The sequence below is a fragment of the Schistocerca piceifrons genome, chromosome 5 (assembly GCF_021461385.2).
Source record: "Schistocerca piceifrons isolate TAMUIC-IGC-003096 chromosome 5, iqSchPice1.1, whole genome shotgun sequence".
In the NCBI taxonomy this organism is placed as follows: Eukaryota; Metazoa; Arthropoda; class Insecta; order Orthoptera; family Acrididae; genus Schistocerca; species Schistocerca piceifrons.
In genome coordinates, this window is record NC_060142.1 from 372,557,899 (window position 1) to 372,579,981 (window position 22,083).

General features: G+C 39.7%; 1 long non-coding RNA gene across 4 annotated transcripts in view; it reads right to left on the reverse strand.

Moving 5' to 3' along the window:
* The window catches only part of LOC124799232, a 188,468-nt gene that overhangs the window by 113,737 nt on the left and 52,648 nt on the right, over positions 1-22,083 (reverse strand). The window lies entirely within an intron of this gene.

Consider the following 22,083-nt stretch of genomic DNA (forward strand, 5'->3'; position numbering starts at 1 on the left):
CAGAGTCCACATCTGCCCCTGGAAATGCCTTACAATTTAAAATCTGGTTCCTAAATCTATGTCTTACGATTATATAATCTATGTGATACCTTTTAGTATCTCCAGGTTTCTTCCATGTATACAGCCTTCTTTCATGATTCTTGAACCAAGTCTTAGCTATGATTAAGTTATGCTCTGTACAAAACTCTACCAGCGGCTTCCTCTTTCATTTCTTAGCCCCAATCCATATTCACCTACTATGTTTCCTTCTCTCCCTTTTCCTTCTCTCGAATTCCAGTCACCCATGACTATCAAATTTTCGTCTCCCTTCACTACCTGAATAACTTCTTTTACCTCATCATAGATTTCTTCAATTTCTTCATCATCTGCAGAGCTAGTTGGCATACAAACTTGTACTGCTGTTGTAGGCATGGGCTACGTGTCTATTTTGGCCACAATAATGCGTTCACTATGCTGTTTGTAGTAGCTTACCTGCACTCCTATTTTTTTATTCATTATTAAACCTACTCCTGCATTACCCCTATTGGATTTTGTGCTTATAACCCTGTATTCGCCTGACCAAAAGTCTTCTTCCTCCTGCCACCGAACTTCACTAATTCCCACTATATCTAACTTTAACCCATCCATTTTCCTTTTAAAGTTTAAGGTTAAGGGTCTGACATTCCACTCTCCGATCCATAGAACGCCAGTTTTCTTTTTCCTGATAACAACATCCTCATGAGTAGTCCCCGCCCGGATATCCGAATGGGGGACTATTTTACCTCCAGAATATTTTACCCAAGAGGATGCCATCATCATATATCCATACAGCAAAACTGCATGCCCTCGGGAAAAATGACGGCCGTAGTTTCCCCTTGCTTTCAGCCATTCGCAGTACCAGCACAGCAAGGCCGGTTTGATTAATGTTGCAAGGCCAGATCGTCAATCATCCAGACTCTTGCCCCTGCAACTACTGAAAAGGCTGCTGCCCCTCTTCAGGAACCACACGTTTGTCTGGCCTCTCAACATATACCCCTCTGTTGTGGTTGCACCTACGTTACGGCCATCTGTCTCGCTGAGGCACACAAGCCTCCCCACCAACGGCAAGGTCCATGGTTCATGGGGAAGGACTATTGCGTTACTGTGATCAAAAAAGATAACTTCCCCCAGGACTAAAATTAATGAAAATGTCAGTGAGGAATACCAGGAAGAAATTTGTACTAAAATATTACCCTGAAAAACTCCTACATTAATGTATTTTTGTCTTGAGAAGTTTTACTAAAAGTTTAGACGTATTAGAATTATATGTCATCTCTGCACTTTGTCCCCTATCTAATAGGTATCGTCGGATCCAGTCATTAAGTACCCTTCATATTCTTACAGCTTCTACCTTTCTTAGTAGAATCTAATGGTCAACAGTATCAAAAGCCTGAAAAGACACAAAAATATGCCTGTGGCACATTCATCTTTATCAAAAGCATGAAGTACCAATCTTGTGAATTACACGACGGCTGATTCTGTACTTCTACCACGACTTTCTGGGCGTACTGAATTTTTGTTTTGTAGTTTTTGAGCAATTTTATTGACTTCATGGTCTGTGGTTGGTAGTAACATCACTGTACTTTGTGTATAGTTATTTATAACTTTTTATTTGATTTCGTGTAATTTTAATGTAACTTCTCTACAATACTTGAGAAATGCTCATTCACATAGCTTCCTAGGTGGTGTGGATCATGTATTATTTTATACTTCTCCCTTATCATGCTGTTATTATGTCTTTGCTTGTCTCTCCCTGGTTCCTTATTCATGACATCCCTGATTGCTGGGGTGTACAAGGGTTTGGTAGCTCTTTTTAAAACTTGCTGCTATATATTTCATTGATACTGATGTGGGTATTTTTGAAAATGTCTTTTGTAAGTTCAGTTTCAACGAAACTGAGGATTTAGAGAATTTGACATTCACATCAGTTGCCTCATCATCCCAGCTTTGGTTTTCAAGGTCTTATGAAAAAAAAAACCCTGTAATATTATTTCTGATAAATGCCTTCTGTAGGCCTGCAGTTAGAGAAATTTCCCATACACGATTTTACTATTATTAATAAGCACACTTGTTCTGATATTCCTACATAATTTAAGGCTGCATTACATTTTACCCTCCCCATATTTGTGGCCACATGGCCAATTATTGCTGCAGTCTTTGTGCTAACCCTTGTTCCACTATTGACTAATTGGGACATTCCAAATCTACAATGAATATTAAGAGGATGCTATGAGCTTCATCTATGTTCTTTGTGTTGATGTTTGTATCTCTTCACAAAACTATGTTGACTTTCGTATGTGAGACTATATCTGCAGCTTCTGTTAGTATACTGAAAAGGTGTTTTTACCGCCACTGGGAGTTAAATACACAAACAAAATGATTAATTTATTGGTGGTATCAAGCCCTGTTAATTTAACAGCTGATATTTCAAAGTGTTTGTCCACCCTTACATGATTCTCCACGATTAGAACTCTGTCCACACATACTATGATAACACTACATGTTCGATTTTTATGTTTTTACACCAGTCGTCTGTGGCACAAACTACATGCAGTTCAAAGATTTTAGCTCAACTTAAAAGTGGTAAATTTTAGTTTTTATTGTTTGCATGTTCTGATGGATTGTTAAGTCTATGAAACATCGTAATTTATTTTCCAATGGTTTCTTTTTCTTTATGATATGAAGCATGTGAGTCATTTGATGTGTTAGACTCACCATTGTGGATGATTTTTTCCATTTTTTTCAGATTGGTAGAAATACTCATTAGGAATGGGAACCTGTTGTGGATTCATCATAAAAATGATCTTGCTGGGTCCAAGACCCATCCTCAGCTGCATCAGTCTTCCCTTTCCAGATCCTGTTCAGGTGTAGACAATGCCTAGTGAAACCCCATCAATTGATAGTCGAAATAGGCACCAGAGCAACAGGCTTTAAATCAGCTGCCATCAGTGCCTTCTGTAACCCCATATTAACCTCCCTAAGAGCTCTATTATGGTGTAGATGATCATAACGCTGCAACAGCTCTACAAATTATAAATTGGTGTTGTGAGTCAGGGAAGCTATCTTGTGTAGCTCTCCATCAACATCGTATACCTCAGACTTGTCCAAATTGTTTCCCACCTCAACCACTATCACTACATAGTCCTCTTTTGAAAAATCCTTGCATAAAGGCCATAAGTTCACAATCACTTGACTTGGCCTTGCAATTGGTTTGAAATTGCTGGTGGTGCGCTATGCTGCCCTAAACTTTACCGTGAATGAGGTCGTGCACCTAATGCATGGCTGCTGTGTAGGTGCAGTACTTTCTGCTTCTTCCAAACACTTTGACTTTTGTAGGGTTCCTGAGAAGTGTCCTATACGTTTACTGCTCACAGAAGCATTATTAGAGAAATAATTTATAATATGATCATCACTTTGCTGAATCTTCACAATTAAACAGTGTACATTACTCTGAATCGTTCCAGTGCAGTAAATAAGGAACCTTAGAAATAAAAAAAAGGCGTACATGTGAAGGAAATATGTTGTTACTATTCTCTTCTCACCTTTTCATCTTAAATGCTTATTTAAGGTCGTGGCTGGATTGGTTAGGGGAACAAAAAGTAATATTAAAATTTGAAGACAAAAAATTACGAAAACCTAATTTCTATCTAGAAGTTCGGATTCCTTTTCATAATCAGGCTCTTATGAAAGAGACAGATGAAATTAATGTAAAAATATGTGCAAAGCTAATGTGTCCAGATATTGTGAGACAGGGGCAAGAAAAATTGTACAGAAGTAAGTAACAAGGTACTAACATTAATGTAAATAAGAAACTTTCATAATGATGTACTGACTAGTATTGAGCAAATGGAGTTCCAAAATTATTCATATAATACACGGTAGTCTCTACTGACAAGACAGGAATGACAGAACTGTATGAATGTCACTAAAAATCAAAAATTAAAACTGTTCTTTGAGAAACCGTATCCAACACCATTTACAGTGAAGGAAGCAGCTATAACAGAAATAAGTAAGATGGCTGAAAAGAGGTCCATTAAGAAACCGGTAATTTACTGTGAAAAAACCTCTAAAAAACTCTAAGGAAATGTACATTGAACACATCGAAATGGAGAGAGATCGACACATTTCTATCTAGGAGATATTGACTATACATATTCTGCATGGAGCTTAGAGAAAATTCTGGCTAAAGTAGAGGGGGTTAAGTATTTCATTTGTATGGACCCAACAGAAAGTCACTGGCAACTTACAGTATTCTTATTCGACATGTCTTACGTATTTATAGTTTTTCGTTTCGGATTAAATACATCTGTTAGTAATTTAATTCAGGCTTTGGATCAAGCATTAGGATCACAATTATAACAAAGGGTAATCTTATAAGTAGATGCTGTAATGATTCTCTCAAAATGTATAATGAATGCACAGAAGTATTAAAAGGAGCATGGTCAGTTTTATAGGACTTACATTCCATCTGAAATATTAGATCATAATATAGTGGGTTTATTGAAACCAATGACAAAATGGCAATGACATGATATACAGTGTCAAATTTGGTAAAATAAGGAAAGAATGAGTTAATGCTTATGCATTCCATAATCTCACGATGAGTAAAATAAATATCCATAATAGGCATGCTCACACTGGAATTAAAAAAAAAAATTAACCCACCTAAACAAATTTTATTATTGTGGGACTACAGGTAGACTAGTAATTGCAAATGTAAAGTTTTGTGTAACATGTCAAAGTGTTAAAGAAAAGATTCCCAGGTGTAGACATGAAATGTGCTCAGTTGTACCGAAGAGTGGTTGGGGTGTTATCACCACTGAGCCTTATCTAAAGTCAATGGTCGTTTTGTATGTGTTCTTGCAGTATGTAAATATTAGTTCAAATATACGCAGTTATATGTATTAATGCTCACTACATCATGAATAGTAATCAGATGTTTTGAGTAGGACTCTTTCTCTAAATTTCAATTTCCAAAAGGATATTACTGAACAGAAGCCATTGTGTTTGAATATTCAAAGAAGAAACGTGAAGCAACCAGAAAGCATGGTACGATGGCAACGTAACTTTGTATGTGTACACATCATCAGTGAGTAAGTAAATGTTTAGGGATGCATTTGCCTGTGACAAGCAGAACAGCCACTGGAGTCCATCTACGTTGTCACTGTGCCTCGTAGCATATGTGAGGGACATGAACAGCATTAGATGGAGAGTGACCTCAGTGAAGGACGGGGATGCCACATACTCGTACTTACAAGAAACAGCATTAGTTGCACCTGACGAGATTCAAGAAGCTGCATGCTGGGTCTCCAGTTGGCTGGTTGATCATATCACGCAATATTCAGCCTTTTGGGGCATTCAAAAGTGACGCTGGTCGGATGCTGGACTGCATGGGAACGTGAGGACAGGCATACTAGTCAAAACGATTCCAGTCAACAGCGTCTGACCAATAGAAGAGAGAACTGCTGTATTGTTCATCAGGCACCCCTTCTCATGTGCACCTGCTATCCAACAACATGAAGTCGACTCCCTGCAAATTGTGTTACCATGCACCAATGGTCGGACACTAACGGCAGCTGGACTAACGAATTGCCATCCCATGCATAAGCTGACATTAACATCAGTATTCAAACTGCTGTATTTGGACTGCTGCTGTGACCTGCAAGGATGGACTGCAGACGAACGGTGTTGCACTGTGTTCAGCGGTGAACCTTGGTTCTGCATTACCCTGGATGTCAACTGTCGATGAATATGGTAGCGACCTGTGGAAATGTTGAGTTTTTCCAATATTTTCGAAAGGCACAACGATGTTACTCCTGGCGCGATGGTGTTGAGAGCAATCAGGAATGACTGTCGTTCGTGAGAGGCAGTGGTTGAGGACACTCTGATGGCATAACACAACATGGGCATTCTGTTTCCCCAACTATTACCTGTCACGTGACAGTAATGTGTTGCTGTTTTTCAACAGAACAATACTTTTCCACACACAGCTCTGAAATCACGTATTATACCCTTTCTACTCATGAATTCTTATTTCGTTTCTTCCTCCCCTTCTGTGTGCTTGACTAATTTTGTCAAACTGTGTATAATTTTGTGTTGCTAATAGTGAAAACAACGTAATGCAGGGATAGGCTTCAAACTGAAAGCTTTTTATGTAAAGTATGTAGATTACAAGGGCAGTGAATGGGAAATCTTTGAGGTGAGTAGAAGCGAATGATATTACACAAAAATATAGAATTATGATATACTATCAAGAGTAAGTTATACATTAGACGATAGGCAAGCTCTGACTAGCAGACACTATGTGACAACAGTTTACTTAGAAGACGCAAGCAACTGATGTAGTAATTATGAAACAGTAAACAACAGTATGAAACAAAGTATCTCATTGCATGTGCATGCTGTTACAAAACTGATATTTATGGTACAGTCAAATGTTTGGAATAGCCTTGGGGCTGAGGACTCAACATAAGGATCATGTTTGTGTCACTGTCCTAGAGCACAGGGTAAAAGTGTGTTACACACTTCCTCCTACTTAAGAATGCAGAATAAATCGATTGGTTCTTATTACATTTCATATGGCCTACGGTGGGCCTGTGGAGGGAAAATTTGTACAGAAGTTGATAACAAGGACATTGAAAGTAATATAGTTGATATAATACATAGTATGTTGACCAGCCCTGAGCATCATTAATACAAAATAAGGAGGTATTTTCTGACACGTCAGGAATTACAGGAAGTAATGAATGTAAACTAAATCACGGGAGGTTCCTTAGAAATCCCTAAAAGTAGCATTTTTAACACATTTTCGCACCAACACGGCTTGTTGACAATTTTACGTTATATTCCTTAGATCCCAATCACGGATATTCTTTTAAAGATTATTGATATTTGGATCCATTTCCTAACACAGAGGTTAAATTTCACCTCATCTGTACAAGTAAAATACCCACGTAAAATTCAGTTTGGAGCGAAATACGAATAATAAGTATCCTCAGCATGTTGATCAGACTTTATCGTTACATTCTCTAGGGATTTATAAAGATGTTCCACATTACTTCGTTCAAAAATCTTTATCCATTATTTAGATACGCAGCTAAAACATACATTACACGCCATTAAAATTGCTACACCAAGAAGAAATGCAGATGATAAACGGGTATTCATTGGACAATTATATTATCCTAGAACTGACATGTGATTACATTTCGACGCAATTTGGGTGCATAGATCCTGAGAATCAGTACCCAGAACAACCACCTCTGGCTGTAATAACGACCTTGATACGCCTAGGCATTGAGTCAAAGAGAACTTGGATGGCGTGTACAGGTACAGCTGCCCATGCACCTTCAACACTATGTCACAATTCATCAAAAGTAGTGACTGGCGTATTGAGACCAGCCAGTTGCTCGGCCACCATTGACCAGACGTTTTCAATTGCTGAGACATGTGGAGAATGTGCTGGCCAGGGCAGCAGTCGAATATTTTCTGTATCCAGAAAGGCCCGTACAGGAACTGCAACATGCGGTCGTGCATTATCCTGCTGAAATTTTGGGTTTCGCAGGGATCGAATGAAGGGTAGAGCCACGGGTCGTAAAACATCTTAAATGTAACGTCCGTTGTTCAAAGTGCCGTCAATGTGAACAAGACGTGTAAACCAATGGTACCCCATACCATCACGCCAGGTGATTCGCCAGTATGGCGATGACGAATACACGCTTCCAATGTGAGTTCACCGCGATGTCAACAAACACGGATGCGACCATCATGATGCTGTAAACAGAACCTAGGTTCGTCGTTGAGTACACCATTGCAGGCGCTCCTGTCTGTGATGCAGCGTCAAGGGTAACCGCAGCCAAGGTCTCCATGCTACTGCAAACGTCGCCGAACTGTTCGTGCAGATGACTGTTGTCTTGAAAACGTCCCCATCTGTTGACTCAGGGCTCGAGACGTAGCTGCACGATCCGTTACAGATACGGATAAGATGCCTGTCATCTCAACTGCTAGTGATACGAGGCCGTTGGGGTCCGACACGGCACTCCGTATTACCCTCCTGAACATACCGATTCCATATTCTGCTAACACCAACGCGAGCAGGAATGTCGCAATACGATAAATCGCAGTCGTGATGGGCTACAATCCGACCTTTATCAAAGTCGGAAACGCATTTCTCCTCCTAGCACGAGGCATCATAACAACGTTTCAACAGGCAACGCCGGTCAGCTGCTGTTTGTGTATGAGAAATCGGTTGCAGACATTCCTCATGTCAGCACGTTGTAGGTGTCGCCACCGGCGCCAACCTTGTGTGAATGCTCTGAAAAGCTTATCATTTGCATATCACACCATCTTCTTCCTGTCGGACAAATTTTGCGTCTCTAGCACGTCATAGTCGCGGTGTAGCAATTTTAATGGCCAGTAGCGTAGTTCTTGGGTACCAAAACGGACTGCAGACTCCAAGACGTATGGGTGTTATTTCTGCTATATACTTTTACTACATATTTCTAAGGTGCCAATTTTGTAATGTGTTTCCATTGTCATCAAAAGGAAACTGTGAACGTCATGTTGTCCTAGTGAAGCGCACGTAAACTATTTGTGCACCTAAAATCCTATCAAGTGTGTAAGATTATTCTCGCGCTATGTTACAAACTATTAAAATTTTACGGACATATGATTTCTTTTTCATACGAGTGAGGTGCCCTGCTGTGGTACGGAAAAGAAGGGAATGAGCAGGAAAATGCTCCAATCGGCGTACAAAACGGGTAATATGCTTCGGTTTATAAGACCGTGACTGAATAGCTGTCTCGTTCTACGTTCCTCAGCATCTTTAAGAATTTCTCAAAAATTCTGGCCTGCGAAAATATTCATGCTTTTTTATGTTGGTTTTCATGGGTGACTGAGCACATTGTATTGAAGAGCATTGCAGCAGTATTTACTGTTTTTGGAGACTTATAATTGTAGCATTTGAGAGCATTATGTTTTTGAGACGATTACTGCCTTTGGGTAATGCTTATATACCTCTGGGCAGCATTTCAGGTGTTGAAGTATTGGCACGTGGACGCAAATTGATTAGTCTGTACTGACAGGTGTTGTCCACTTATTAGTGTAGTTGCGACACTACAGAAAACATCAGGTAGTACACTACGTGACGAGCCCGGCGGAATACTGCTAAATGCAGAGAAAAACAACAAACACACTAAAGTGTGTAGATATAAATGTACCAATGATCAGACTGTGTCTGCACTTATACCCCTAACACCCAATATATGAGAGTGTTTGTTTTAACTTGAGAGAACTAAATATCTCGAAAATGACTCATTGTAGGAAAGAAAGGTGCTAGGTGAAATGTTAATATTAGTAAAGGAGACATCTTGCTGTGCAAAAACTGGCGACCACCTAACCACCCCTCCTGTTTGGAGGGATTTTAAAACGGGAACCGCCAGTTTTTCTTATGTATTCGGATTCTACACCAAACAGTACGTACGGTTTATTTGAATCATTGTTTTCCACTCGTGGTAGATGGCTCTATAATCGACAAAGTGCAGGTATGCTTGCCTTTGCAAATAATAACAGACACTTTAGATTACACATTTCGTGTATGATGTAAATATAACTTTTATATTCTAACTGTTGGTACTTATGTTCAGAAGTTACTTGATGTTGCAAATATGTTTGCACAGGGCATACAAGAAAGCTAGGCATTGATAGTTTTGGCAAATAAGTCACTTGTGTAGTAAGGTAGTCTCCTGTTCCCTACGGTGTTGATTGTGGCGAGTAATTGGAATGTTTGATTTTCGTGACAATCTTCATCACTGTTTACGGTATGTGTTCTCATCCAACTACTTTAACTCTTCCACTGGCCGCAACATGGCTAACGGCGGAATACTAACCATAACCGTTGTAACATGGAGAAATACCAATAATGTGTCAGTTACGGCAGCACATGCCATGGATACTAATCGAAGTCAAGCACTCCAATGATGAGAGATTAGGAAATTCATCGAAATCTAGCACCGCAACGATAAGAGGCATGAGAACTCACCAAAATCGAGCAACCCCGGTGGTGAGAGGCAAGTGACTCATTGATATCATGTGTCTCAATGAGAACAGAAAATCATGCCATCCACGTCGTTGTTCCTGGATGACGGTAATCGCTGTTTCTAGCCAGATATTGAAACAGTCAAACTCGTTGTAATGTACAATCAAATTTGCAATACTTAACTAATACATGAAGGGTATCTCTCCTAGGGGTGGTCAGCTACACTTTCGTTGGTGTTTCAGCAGATATTTGCAATTTAATTTTTGCATTTGGTATCAGGTGTCAGCCGAAACAAATAATGGTCATCACAACTTTCATGTGACACCTAGTGTCGACGGAAAGCGTCGGTCTGTTCCCCTTTAGAAACAAAACGAATTTGAAAGCAAATTTTTATATGACCGTTTGACAGAACGGTCCCAGATTAGCCTAGCGCCATATTAATTTTATCTATATGCATGAACAAAAATAGTTGAACTAGAAGAATAACAAAGACACTATCAGTGACAACACCGTCCTGGCCCACGTTGACTGCTACCGCCAAGCATGTAGCGCTACAAAGTCACAGCTTGGCAATTGTTTATTATTTGAGTTTTACAGTTCCCGTTAGTACATGTCGATAAAATGAATTTCAAACCAGACTAATTCGGGAGCGCTCTATCGAATTTGGAGGTAAAATTCGAATTTAAAAATAATTCATTTGTAATGGGAAACAAAGTGACGCTTTGTGTTGACACTGGGCGTCGCGTGAAAGACGTGATGAGCAGCAATTGTGGACGCCGACTCCAGTTACACAGTGCAAAGACAAAATTGCAAATATCTGCCGAAACACAAGATAAAATACGCCTGACGACTCCTAGGAAGTACAACCAGGATGCCCAAGGTCATTCAGCTGTCCCTACTTACGGATTTTAAACAACCTGCAATGCCTCCAAACGCCACGTTCAATATTTTTCATATTCTCTCGTTTGCTACGTGAAAACTATCAGTCCTATAAAAAAAATTAAAACTTACAAAAGTTATTTACAGTACTATCTTCTTGAATACGGCGGAAACTGTGCTCCGAAAACGTATCCCAGTAATAATTTATCTACATTAAATTTCGTACAAAAAGTTTCTATTCATTTCTTCTGTGGGACTAATAGCTCGCACGTAGCAAGCAAGAGAACTTCAAAACCTCGTATGCTCATTTTCAAGGCACCGCAGGTTGGATAAGACTTATCAGTAGGCGCAGCTGTATCATCCTGTATATACAGGCTCCGTTTTATGCAACCTACACTACGTTTATATCAGGCGCGCTATCCAGACAGGGGGGAGACACATAATCGATATTAAGTTAGCTCTCACTTCTTTGGGCAACTATTAGCTAACTAAATCATCTGAAGAAAATACAAATGAAGATCGATCGTGAGTTATGCGGTATTTTATGGACTAAAATATATCTTATCTCTACCACACATATCCAAGTGTCCCCACTCTTTTTTGTTTAGCTACCGCTTTTTAGTCAGTCTTCTAAAGTGTGTTTCGCCATAGGAAACAACGCGAGTAACAGATGATACCAAAATGGGAAGTGTAGAAGTAACAGCTTCCCGGTACATAACCCAATGAAAAGATTAATTCGTGACTCGCAGTAGTAATGATCTAAAGCAGTTTCATAAAAAAATTGTGTACAATAGATCTCGGATCTTTTCGTATACCGTAGTTTACTAGGTATTCTGCGACATTTTTAAAATGTGCTTCACATCTCCAGAGCGAAGTGGCCAACACCATTGTCCTGTCATGTGCGGTTGCACAAAACAATATCGGTAGGGGCAGCTGAATAGCCCTGTACATTTTTGTTTTCAATGGTTTATGTACCGGTAAGTCGTTACTTTCACAATTCACATTTTGATATGTCATGTTAATTACGTTGTTTCTGATTGTGGAACAACCTTATAAGGCAATTTTTCTGAACCATTTACAGAAGATTAAATACTGCAAATGTATAAACTCAAAGGACTTCCAAAACCTCTATGACTGCACCACTAATTACATGAAGAAAAATTGGAGATATCTGGATAATTGTGGCAGAATTAAGGAATAACGTGGTCCACAAATACCGTGTAAATTATGGCCAGTCCTCAAATGAATTTTTACTGTATTATTTCGTTTGATAATAGTAGGCCTAGCCTCTGAGAGAGCATTTACTCAGATTATACTTTGAATACGGTTCCTGATACAGATGTAGTGCGGGTTGCATAAAACGGATCAGAAGAGGCAACTGAACCAGGAATGGTTTTTTCTGTAACAAAAAGAAAAGATTTTAAGTAAGCATTGGCTTTATTTATGGAGCTATAAGCACTTATGTTACTTTAATACGGTGAATCAAATCTCTTTTAATGCAAGCTCTTTGCTTTTCAGATTTTGGGAGGAGATACTATGGATCAAAACATTAAAATACTACCTAGTTAACATGGGCTCTAATACGCATGAGCACTTGTTGATCTTCTCTGCTGTGAAACACATTTTTTCTGCTGAACAAGTGCTAATATCTCTGAAATTATGCAGTTTAGACTCTGAAGCTGAAGATGTGTTCATAGCTCGTAAGTTATGCACCTTAGAGCACATGTTTACTAGACTTTTTTCCCTCTTGCTATATGAGAAATCAATTCCTGAGGTTTGCTGTCGATTTTTGGAACTGTGTGATTCAGTTGCCCCTACTTATCGGTATTATACAACCTGCAGTGTCTTCGAATACCAAGAATTAGACTTTCATATTCTCCCTGTCACTACGTTCAAGCTATTAATCACACATAAAAAAATAATCAGGATCTTTCTGTAGGAAATTTAATGTAATTAAATTTATCACTGGGATAAATTTTCGCTAGAGGCAGCAGTTTTCGAATTATTCATGAATAACGTACAAAAGTAAGCTTCAGGCCTGTTTTTCCTGAGTAACTTGAGAACCATGGTCTCTAGTGAAACATATCCCAGTAATAACTATAACTACATAAAATATTTTACAAAAAGGCCATGTTCATTTTTTTTGTGTTGGACTAATAGTTCGGACTTAGCGAGCGACAGAATATAAAAAATTCCGCCGCATTGTAGATTGCATGAAACCGATAGGTAGAGGCAGCTGAATCACGCTGTACGTACAGGGTGTCCATAATTTAAGATCCACTCTCCAGAACGCTGTAAAAAGGGAACTATTGCTCAAAATGTCGTCAGACTTGAAAGTCATATTATTGACGCAGTGGAAAATGTTATGAAACGGATATATACAGTGGGTTACAAAACTTATTTAACACACTTCTAGAGGTAGATTGGGTAATTAACAGATCAAGTTTTACGTATAAACACTTGTTCGGAAACTTCATCCAACGACACTACACAGCGTCAAAGTTAAAGGCGCCGGGCCTGTAGATGTATATCTATACAGGGTGATTCCGTGATGGTGTTACAAGCTTCCTGGTAAAGGATAAATGTATCAATCTGAGGTAAGGGTCCAGACACTGGAAACGTACGAGTCGAAAGTTATTATCGAAAACTGTTGTGACACGCCTGACAGTGGAGAACATACACTGGTCCTGTTGTTGCTAAGATTGTAGGGTACAGAACTTTCAGAGGTGATAGTACGGATCAAAACAAGAAAAACGGTTCAGCAAACATGGGCTCTAAAATGCATACCTGAGGAGCTATGAGCACTTGTTCATCTTCACTGCCGGACGAAGTGGCCAAGCGGTTCTAGGTTCTACAGTCAGGAGCCACGCGACCGCTTCGGTCGCAGGTACGAATCCTGCCTCGGGCATAGATGTGTGTGATGTCCTTAGGTTAGCTAGGTTTAAGTAGTTCTAAGTTCTAGGGAACTGATGACCTCAGAAGTTAAGTCCCATAGTGCTCAGAGCCATTTGAACCATTTTTTTCATCTTCACTACTGTGACACATGTCTCATCTGCTGAACAGGTGCTCATAACTCTCAGGTATGCATTTTAGAGTCCATGTTTACTAGATACTTTTTCATGTTTTTGTCCATACTACTACCACTTGTTCATCTTCGCTACCGTGAAACACATCTTTTCTGTAAAGCAAGTGCTCATAGCTCTTTAGGTAAGCGTTTTATAGCCCATGCTTACCTAAACATTTTAGGCTGGTCCATGCTACCACCTCTACAAGTTGCCTATTCAACAATCTTAGCAACAACAGTACCGGTACATGTATTCCACTGTCGAGAAGTATCAGAACGATTTTCGCTTATAACTTTAGACTCGTTCGTTTCCGTTACAGGGACCCATACCTCAAATTCGTACATTTATTCTTCTTCATCATCCTAGAAGGTATGATTCATCCTAACGGATTCCCCCTGTGTATACATAAATTTACAGGCGTCTGCGACTATAGCTTTGACGATTTATAGCATCGTTGGATGACGTTTTCGGACATAGTGTACCATATAAGATTTCGCCTACTAAGTCCCCTCTGCAACCTCTACAGGTGTGTAACTAGAATTGTGAAACAACCGGCTTAGACAACTAATGATTTACCAACAGATAGCGCTCTAAGCGTCTTAACGTAAATGTAGTCGCCTACAAATGACGGATGAATCGCAATACGATGACTGTGATTTGAGTTGCACCTTTCACCATCCGTAGTGTTAGTGTACGTTACTGCACAAGTTTACCAGTCAGCAGTTGTACGGTTTAGATGACCCCATCCATCATGGCAAGATTGTACAACATAGGTGGGGAAAAACAGGGCTTTAATTGCCCTGGAGCCAAAAACCGCACAAAAAGCAGAATGACGTTCATTTCTAATTGAGCTGATACTGGTGCAAAGCCTGTTCGGTATGTTGTAAACCGTATTGCATCACAAGCTGAACTCGAGAAACAGCACGTCCCATAACAGAGTTTCTCAGGGTTCACGTTCAGAATGCGTTGCGCAGTGCATGTCTTCATTGCAACTACATTCCTAATTAGAGACCTAAAAACACTACATCTTTAGATAGGCCCACTGTCATAAGTCACAAGGATTAACATTAGGTGCCTGGACGGCCAGGCTGCAGGGAAATGATGGCTTATAATTCTAGCATATCCGAAATGCCTCTGCAGCATCCGCTTCACAGGCAGTGCAGCGTGCATAGCAGCGCTGTCTTGCATAAAAATGATCCTACCCAAACATCCACGCTGTTGAAGGGTTGGAATATCGTTGGTGTCCAAAAGACTGTCGTAGCGTTTACCAGTGGCGGTACAGGTAACAGGACGCGCAGCACTTATTTGCTGTCAACACGCACCACACAGTCACCTTTAAAGAATGAAATAGTTCCGGACAATATGCGTCCGTATTTTCTGTTGCCCGTATTCTTTTTAATTCTGTTAATTGACATGTCCTTGGAGATGGAAATGGACTTCGTATGTCCATAGAATGTTCGATGGCCATTCATTGTCCACTTCTATCAGAGAGTGAAATTTCAAAGAGAGTGTTTGTGTCGATGGCAGGTCATCAGGAAGCAACTTCTAAACATGTTTCATTTCGTATGGATAACAGCGCAGGGTGTTTGGTACGATTTTATGCACCTTGCTTGCAGGCATGTCCAACTTGGGTCTATTCCCCGGGCACTGCGTGTGTGCATATTGCAACTCGACCCCTTCTGGAATGCTGTGGCCCCATCTTCGACAGACGTCAGATCACCTACTTTCCTCCCTTTCCCACATTGCGCTTCAAAACGCTTTTTTTCCTGGATTTTGCAATCAATTTCTCCAGACCCTTTACAGACATCGGAACAATGTGCTTTCTTATGCTCCTGAATGTCCTGAACTTCTGCAGGGCTGCTAGCTCACAGATACCGCTCTTGTAAAAGAGGTTACCAGCACGCGTGATCCTTCATGGAGACATCCTGTTGGGCGTCTTGGTCACAAATTGAGGAACGACGGTGTGCTGCACGTCGTGCTTCGCATATCCTGACGCTTACGGCGCCATGTATTGGTCAAATTCTCGTTTTTTACCTGTTAAGTTTGTCCCCGCGTCAGTAACTTTTTTTAAAAAAATTACGTCGTTCTGAGCGGTAGTTCTTTTTCTACAGCACTCTGAATCTGGAAATATAATTATGGAAACCTGTATGTAAACATGATCCTCTAGAAACGATATTAGCTGTTGTAGTAGCTGTGTTGGGAAAGAATCGGAGCACTAGCAAATGGAAAGTGTCCAAAGCACATATCGTTATAGATGCTGAAAGCTGATTAAACCCAGAGATAAGTTTAGCCGAAACTTTTACAAAGGACCTAACGGTATTCAGGAAAAATAAACTACATATAGTTGGAGTTGGTGTGTTTGTTGCTGTTAGAAGTAGCCTGTCTTGTACAGAAGTTTACGTAGATAGTTTCTTTGAAGTAGTATGAGTGGAGTTTATGCTTGACAACCGGAATAAATTAATAATTGGTTCCTTTTACCTACCTCCCGGCTCACACGATACGTTGCTCAACAATTAAAGGGAGGCTTGAGTCTCATTTCAAACAACAAACAATCTTGTTGGTGGAACAGCCGCAACTGAGCATTATACCAAAGGTTTAAAATACCGCTACAGTTGTAAAGTTCTTTTATTTAGAACACAATCGGTTTCCGGCTCTCATACGCCCATCATCAGGTGTTGTGGCCGCAGTGGACGAGTACAGGACGCCGTGTGTTACCAGTGAGCGCAGAGTACGGAGGCTTTCCTAATAGTCACCCCACTCACATAATTATACTTGGTGGTGACTTCTACCTTCGCTATGTTGGCGAAAATACATATTTAAAGACGGTGATAGGCATAAATCATCGTCAGAAATCATACTAAATGTTTTCTCCGAGAACGCGTTTGATCAGTTAGTTCAGGAGCGCACTCGAAGTGTAAATAATTGCTGAAGCATACTCTACCTCACTCTTGCAAATAACACCGAGTAAATAGCGAACAGTATGACGGATACAAGGATTAGTGACAATGCCGTAGTAGCGATACCGAATATCGTAACATCTCACCCCACCAAAAATAAACGCAAGACATATCTATTTAAAAAAACAGATAAAACTCACTGGATGCCTTCGTTAAGAGACAATCTCAGTTCTTTCCAGAGTAACTACGAGAGTATTAACCAGATATGGCTCGAATTCAAGGAAATAGTATGGATGCCACATGAGAGATTTGTACCAAATAAATTAACAATTCATGGAACTGAACCCCCAAGATATACAAAACAGTTCAGAACACCGTAGCAGGAACAGAGAAGAAAGCATGCCAAACATAAAAGATCGCAAAAACCCCAAAGTTTGCGAAGATTTTCGGAAGCTCGAAATTTACGGGGTATATTGAAAACAAGTTAATTTTAAAAATGGCAGAAAATCCAAAAAGATTTGGGTAGTATGTGAAGTTCACCAGTTCACCAGCGGCAAGACACAGTCAATAGCGAAGGTTATGTGATCGGTAACAGGGCCACTAAAGCGGAATTATCAAATATATTTTTCAGAAATTCCTTCAGCTAAGAAGACGAAGTAAGTGTTTCCGAGTTAGAATTAAGAACTACGTCCAACATAAGTAAATAATACGAAGAAATCCTAGAAGTTGCATAGAAGCTTAAATCATTTAGTAAAGAAACGTCCTCCGGTTCAGACACTATACCAATTAGATTCTTTTCGGATATAATAGCTCCGTACCTGGCTTACAACCACTCGCTCGACAAAACATATGTACCTAAAGAACGGAAAGTTGCACAGGTCACAACAATACTCATGAAAGGAAGCAGGAGTAATACGGCGAATTAAAGACCAATATCACTGATGTCGTATTGCAGTAGAATTAAAGAAGATGTTCTGTGTCTGTTGACACTCAGTTGACACTCTATCACACTTTCTGTCAAATGTGAAGTAGTGAGTGCTATGATCAGGGACCTCAAAGTGATTCCATCCTTCTAGATTTGAGAAAGTATTCTGATACAGTCCCTCACAAGTGGCTTATTATCACATTTTGCTCCTATGGTATGCAACTGGAAGCGTGATTTCTTGTCAGAAAGGTCACAGTTCTTAGCAATTTACGGGAAGTCATCGAGTAAAACAGAAGTGGCATGTGAAGTTCGCCAACGAAGTGTTAAAGACCCTCTGCAGTTCCTAATCTATATAAACTATTAAGGAGACAATGTCTTAAATTCTTTGCAGACGACGTTGTCATTTAACGTCCAGCAAAGTCATCAGAGAATCGCATCAAGTTGCAAAACGATTTAAAAAAGATGTGTGTATGTTGCAAAAAATAGCAACTGAAACTAAATAACGAAAAGTGTGATGTCTTCTACGAGTACTAAAAAGGAATCCGAGAAATTTCGGTTATTCAATACATCACACAAATCTAAAGGCTAATGTCTAATCTACTATATACCGAATATCTAGGAATCATAATTACGAACAACTTAAATAGGAACGATCTCATAGACATGACGCGAGGAAGACAAACCAGAGACTGCGTTTTATTGGCAGAACACGTGGAAGATGCAACAGGTCTAATAATGAGACAGCCGCCCATCGTCTAATTGATTACTGCTGTGCAGAGTGAGATCCTTACCAGATGGCGCTGTGGGTGGAAACCGAAAAAGTCAGCTTTTTTCGTATTATCTTGAAATAGGGAGACAGTGTCACGGAAAGGGGGTGGCATTCACTAAAAATAAGTGCGGTGAGATCTTTTCACGAAATTTCAGTCTCCTACATTCTCTTTCGAATGCGAAAATATGTTTTTAACGCCCGTCTACATAGGAAGAAAATGTCATCGAAATAAAATAAGAGAAATCAGAGCTCGCACGAAAGATTTCGTGCTAGTTTTCCCGCGCGCTATTAAATAGGAGAGCTACAGAGAAATAGTGTGAAAATGGTTCTAGGAAATCTCTGCCGGGAGCTTAAGTGTGAACTTCAGAGTAGTCATGTAGATTCACGCCACACAAACACATACACATGCACACAAACACACACACACACACACACACACACACACACACACACAAAATGAAAGAAAGTTCCTTTCTTTCAAGGTCATATTCCAGTTAAATTACATTGTTTAGTACCAGAGCACTCTAGGTAAAATGTGGATGATATTGGTTCCTTTGGCAGGTATTCTGAGAGTGCTTTTTGAATTGCATAACAAAAATTGTTGAAGGTTAATGATAACTTTTTCGAAATGAAACTGTCCTGAAGCAATTTTAACATAAATTTTGTGGTACAAATAAGTGGACATTGTGTGCCACCCATCAATAACTATGGACTCCCAACTATGCGAACATTTAAATGTACTGTCTTAATGTGCTGATTGCCAATGATACAAGCATATCTGATTTATCACCATTTTCTGTGTAATTTTCTTGTCCTTGAAAGAATGTCAGCCTTTGCCTAGGCTTTATCTGCGGTGCCAACGTTTTCCTGTGACATTAACTGTTAGTATATAAGGAGTTAATTATTTAATAAACTTTACTCAAATTATCGTCTACGAAAATTTTAAAAAGAAATAGAAACTTAGAACTAAATTCATAATAGTAAGTATAATTTCATCCACCCAAATTACTTTCCAAGAAACATTATCTGAGTATTAAAAGTTGAAAAAGGCATTCTGCTACTTGCATTTCTTTTGTTTGTAAAGTGTAGGAAAAAGAGAGCGAAGGAGTGGACTAGTGAACGACTAGTTAACATAAGACACACCCAAGAATGTTCGCGAGTTGACTTGCTGCAGAAGACAGAAATACATGATGTGTGTGAGGGCAGGAGATGTGTCATGTATACAGGATATTCGAAGGACAAGTAGCTAATTTGGTGAGCAGGTTGGTTTAGTCTATGTCACGTCAACTGACGTGAAAGTCACAGATGACACATATTCCTATCACCCGTGAAAGCGTCTGGAAGGTGCATTATTGCGCACTGGCTTGCTATGAAAAACGCGTTGCATATTGCGTATTCAGGAGGCTTAATGTGAGGTCAATGCAAATCTCAATATGCTGTCGCACGACTGCATAAGCAGTATAACACACATTGCATTCCGGCCGAATTGAGGCTGAGTGATCATGGGTTCTCAAGCAGCTGTTCCCAACCATATTTTCCACCACCAAAAACCATTATCCGACAGCCCCCTCCATCCCAATTCGACAGCATAACCACCATCTAGCGTTAAGAAATACCATTGTGTAGAGAAGTCCTCCTGTGTCCTCTCTGAACGCGTACCACTGACACAGTCAGTGTCAGTGAACTTTTACTGTTTCGTCTCCTTCTCAGTTACTGCGATGTTTTGGGTATGGCCTGTGACAAACTTTTTCTGTTTTTTTTTTTTTCCTTCACTTAGCATTAACCTTGTATCAGAACATTTGTAATTTAGAGGTTAATTGTCCTTTTGTTTGCTTTGTACATTGTGCAACTGCATGTAAATAAAATACTCCGTTCTTAGGAACAGTGAGTACCAGTTAACAAGACAGTTGAATTTCAAATACGATTTTATTTATAATATCCATTTATTTTACAATGCGAAAGCTGTCCATTTTGAAGAGGAGGATGTATTATTCCACAGAAACAAGTTTACATGGCCAAGAGATCTGAATATTTTATTAATGATTTTGAGTCTGTCTTACTTACAGTGAGTGATCTATCTAAGGGGCCCCCACCTCTCATAGTATCTCTATGCGCTCTGTGTACAGTGAAAGCGTGGTGTGTTTGATATTAGATCTTGTAAATAATTGTATTTCTTTTATTTTTATGTCTGGTGTACAGGATATAGTTCATCTTTTCTGATTAGTTACTGTCGTGTAAAGGATATAGATTGTGTTGTTTATCACGTAGGAATTCCAAACATTGCACAAATGTGTGCCGGACCGAGACTCGAACTCTATACTTTACATATCGCGGCAAGTATTCTACCAACTGAGCTACCCAAGGAAGAATCACGACTCGTCCTCTCAGCTTCAGTTCTGCCAGTACTTCGTCTCCTACCTTCCAAAGTTCACAGAAGCTCTTCTGCGAACCTTTCAGAGGGTAAGTAACTCTCGTGGGAGCGCCAGATCCTGCACCGGCCAACAAGAGCGCCGAGGGCGTATATTCTAGTTCCATGTCCCATGCAATTTTAAGTGTGAACATCCCTTGTCTGTCTCGTTCTGGGCAGCAGAAGTTATTGAGATGTCTGTTTTCTGTATATAATGTGGATACATCTGACCAGCCACTTTCAGTGTAGAGATAAAACTGCAGCAAGGTGCTGGCAGCTGATTGGAAACAGAGTGATGGAGCTATGTAAAATCGAGTCCTTTTGACGTTGCATTTTACATTAGGACTTAACGTGTAAAATTTTGCGCTTTTGTTCTGACTTTCGATCTCATCAGAGCACGTTATGATCGTTAGCCATTACTGCAGTAAACATCTGCTGTTTCAAGTTACTTACAAACAGATTCTCTCACTTGTTAGGTTATTTCGCAAAAGTTCTAAAATTTGTTCTTATGTACTTTTGTGCCATGCTGTTCGGAGGGTATGTCAGATAATCTAATCCGATACTCGTCGTGATCCATAACGGCTGACTTAGTGTCTTAGATTTGTACACATATTATACTGCATCATATATACGATTTTTACTTACAAATTTATTATTTTACAGCTTTACTTTATTCACAAGGTCTATAGATTGTTCCGTTACTCCATGTTTGGGTCTTTATATTTTATTCAGACAGAACGTGCTCCATCCACTTATACGGAAAATTCATCAGAAGCGATCTGCATAAGCTAACAGCACTTGCGTTTATCATTCATAAGAACTTTGTGCAATTAACGGAAGGCATCACTCATACACTTTCCACGTTAAAGGCGGCAGAGACTGTGTCATTGAAAATTACTGCTTTTACTACAGAACGTTTGTAATTTCAGGTTACCAGGAAACAGATGACAAACACATTACTCTTGCACAAATTGGTCCTACAAGACCTTATTTTAAAACACTTTTAGCCAGTATAGTACAAAGGTTCCCGTCAGTGTTCCAAGTGAAAACTCAACTGGTTACTTTAGAGTAACCACCCTGTTCGTAG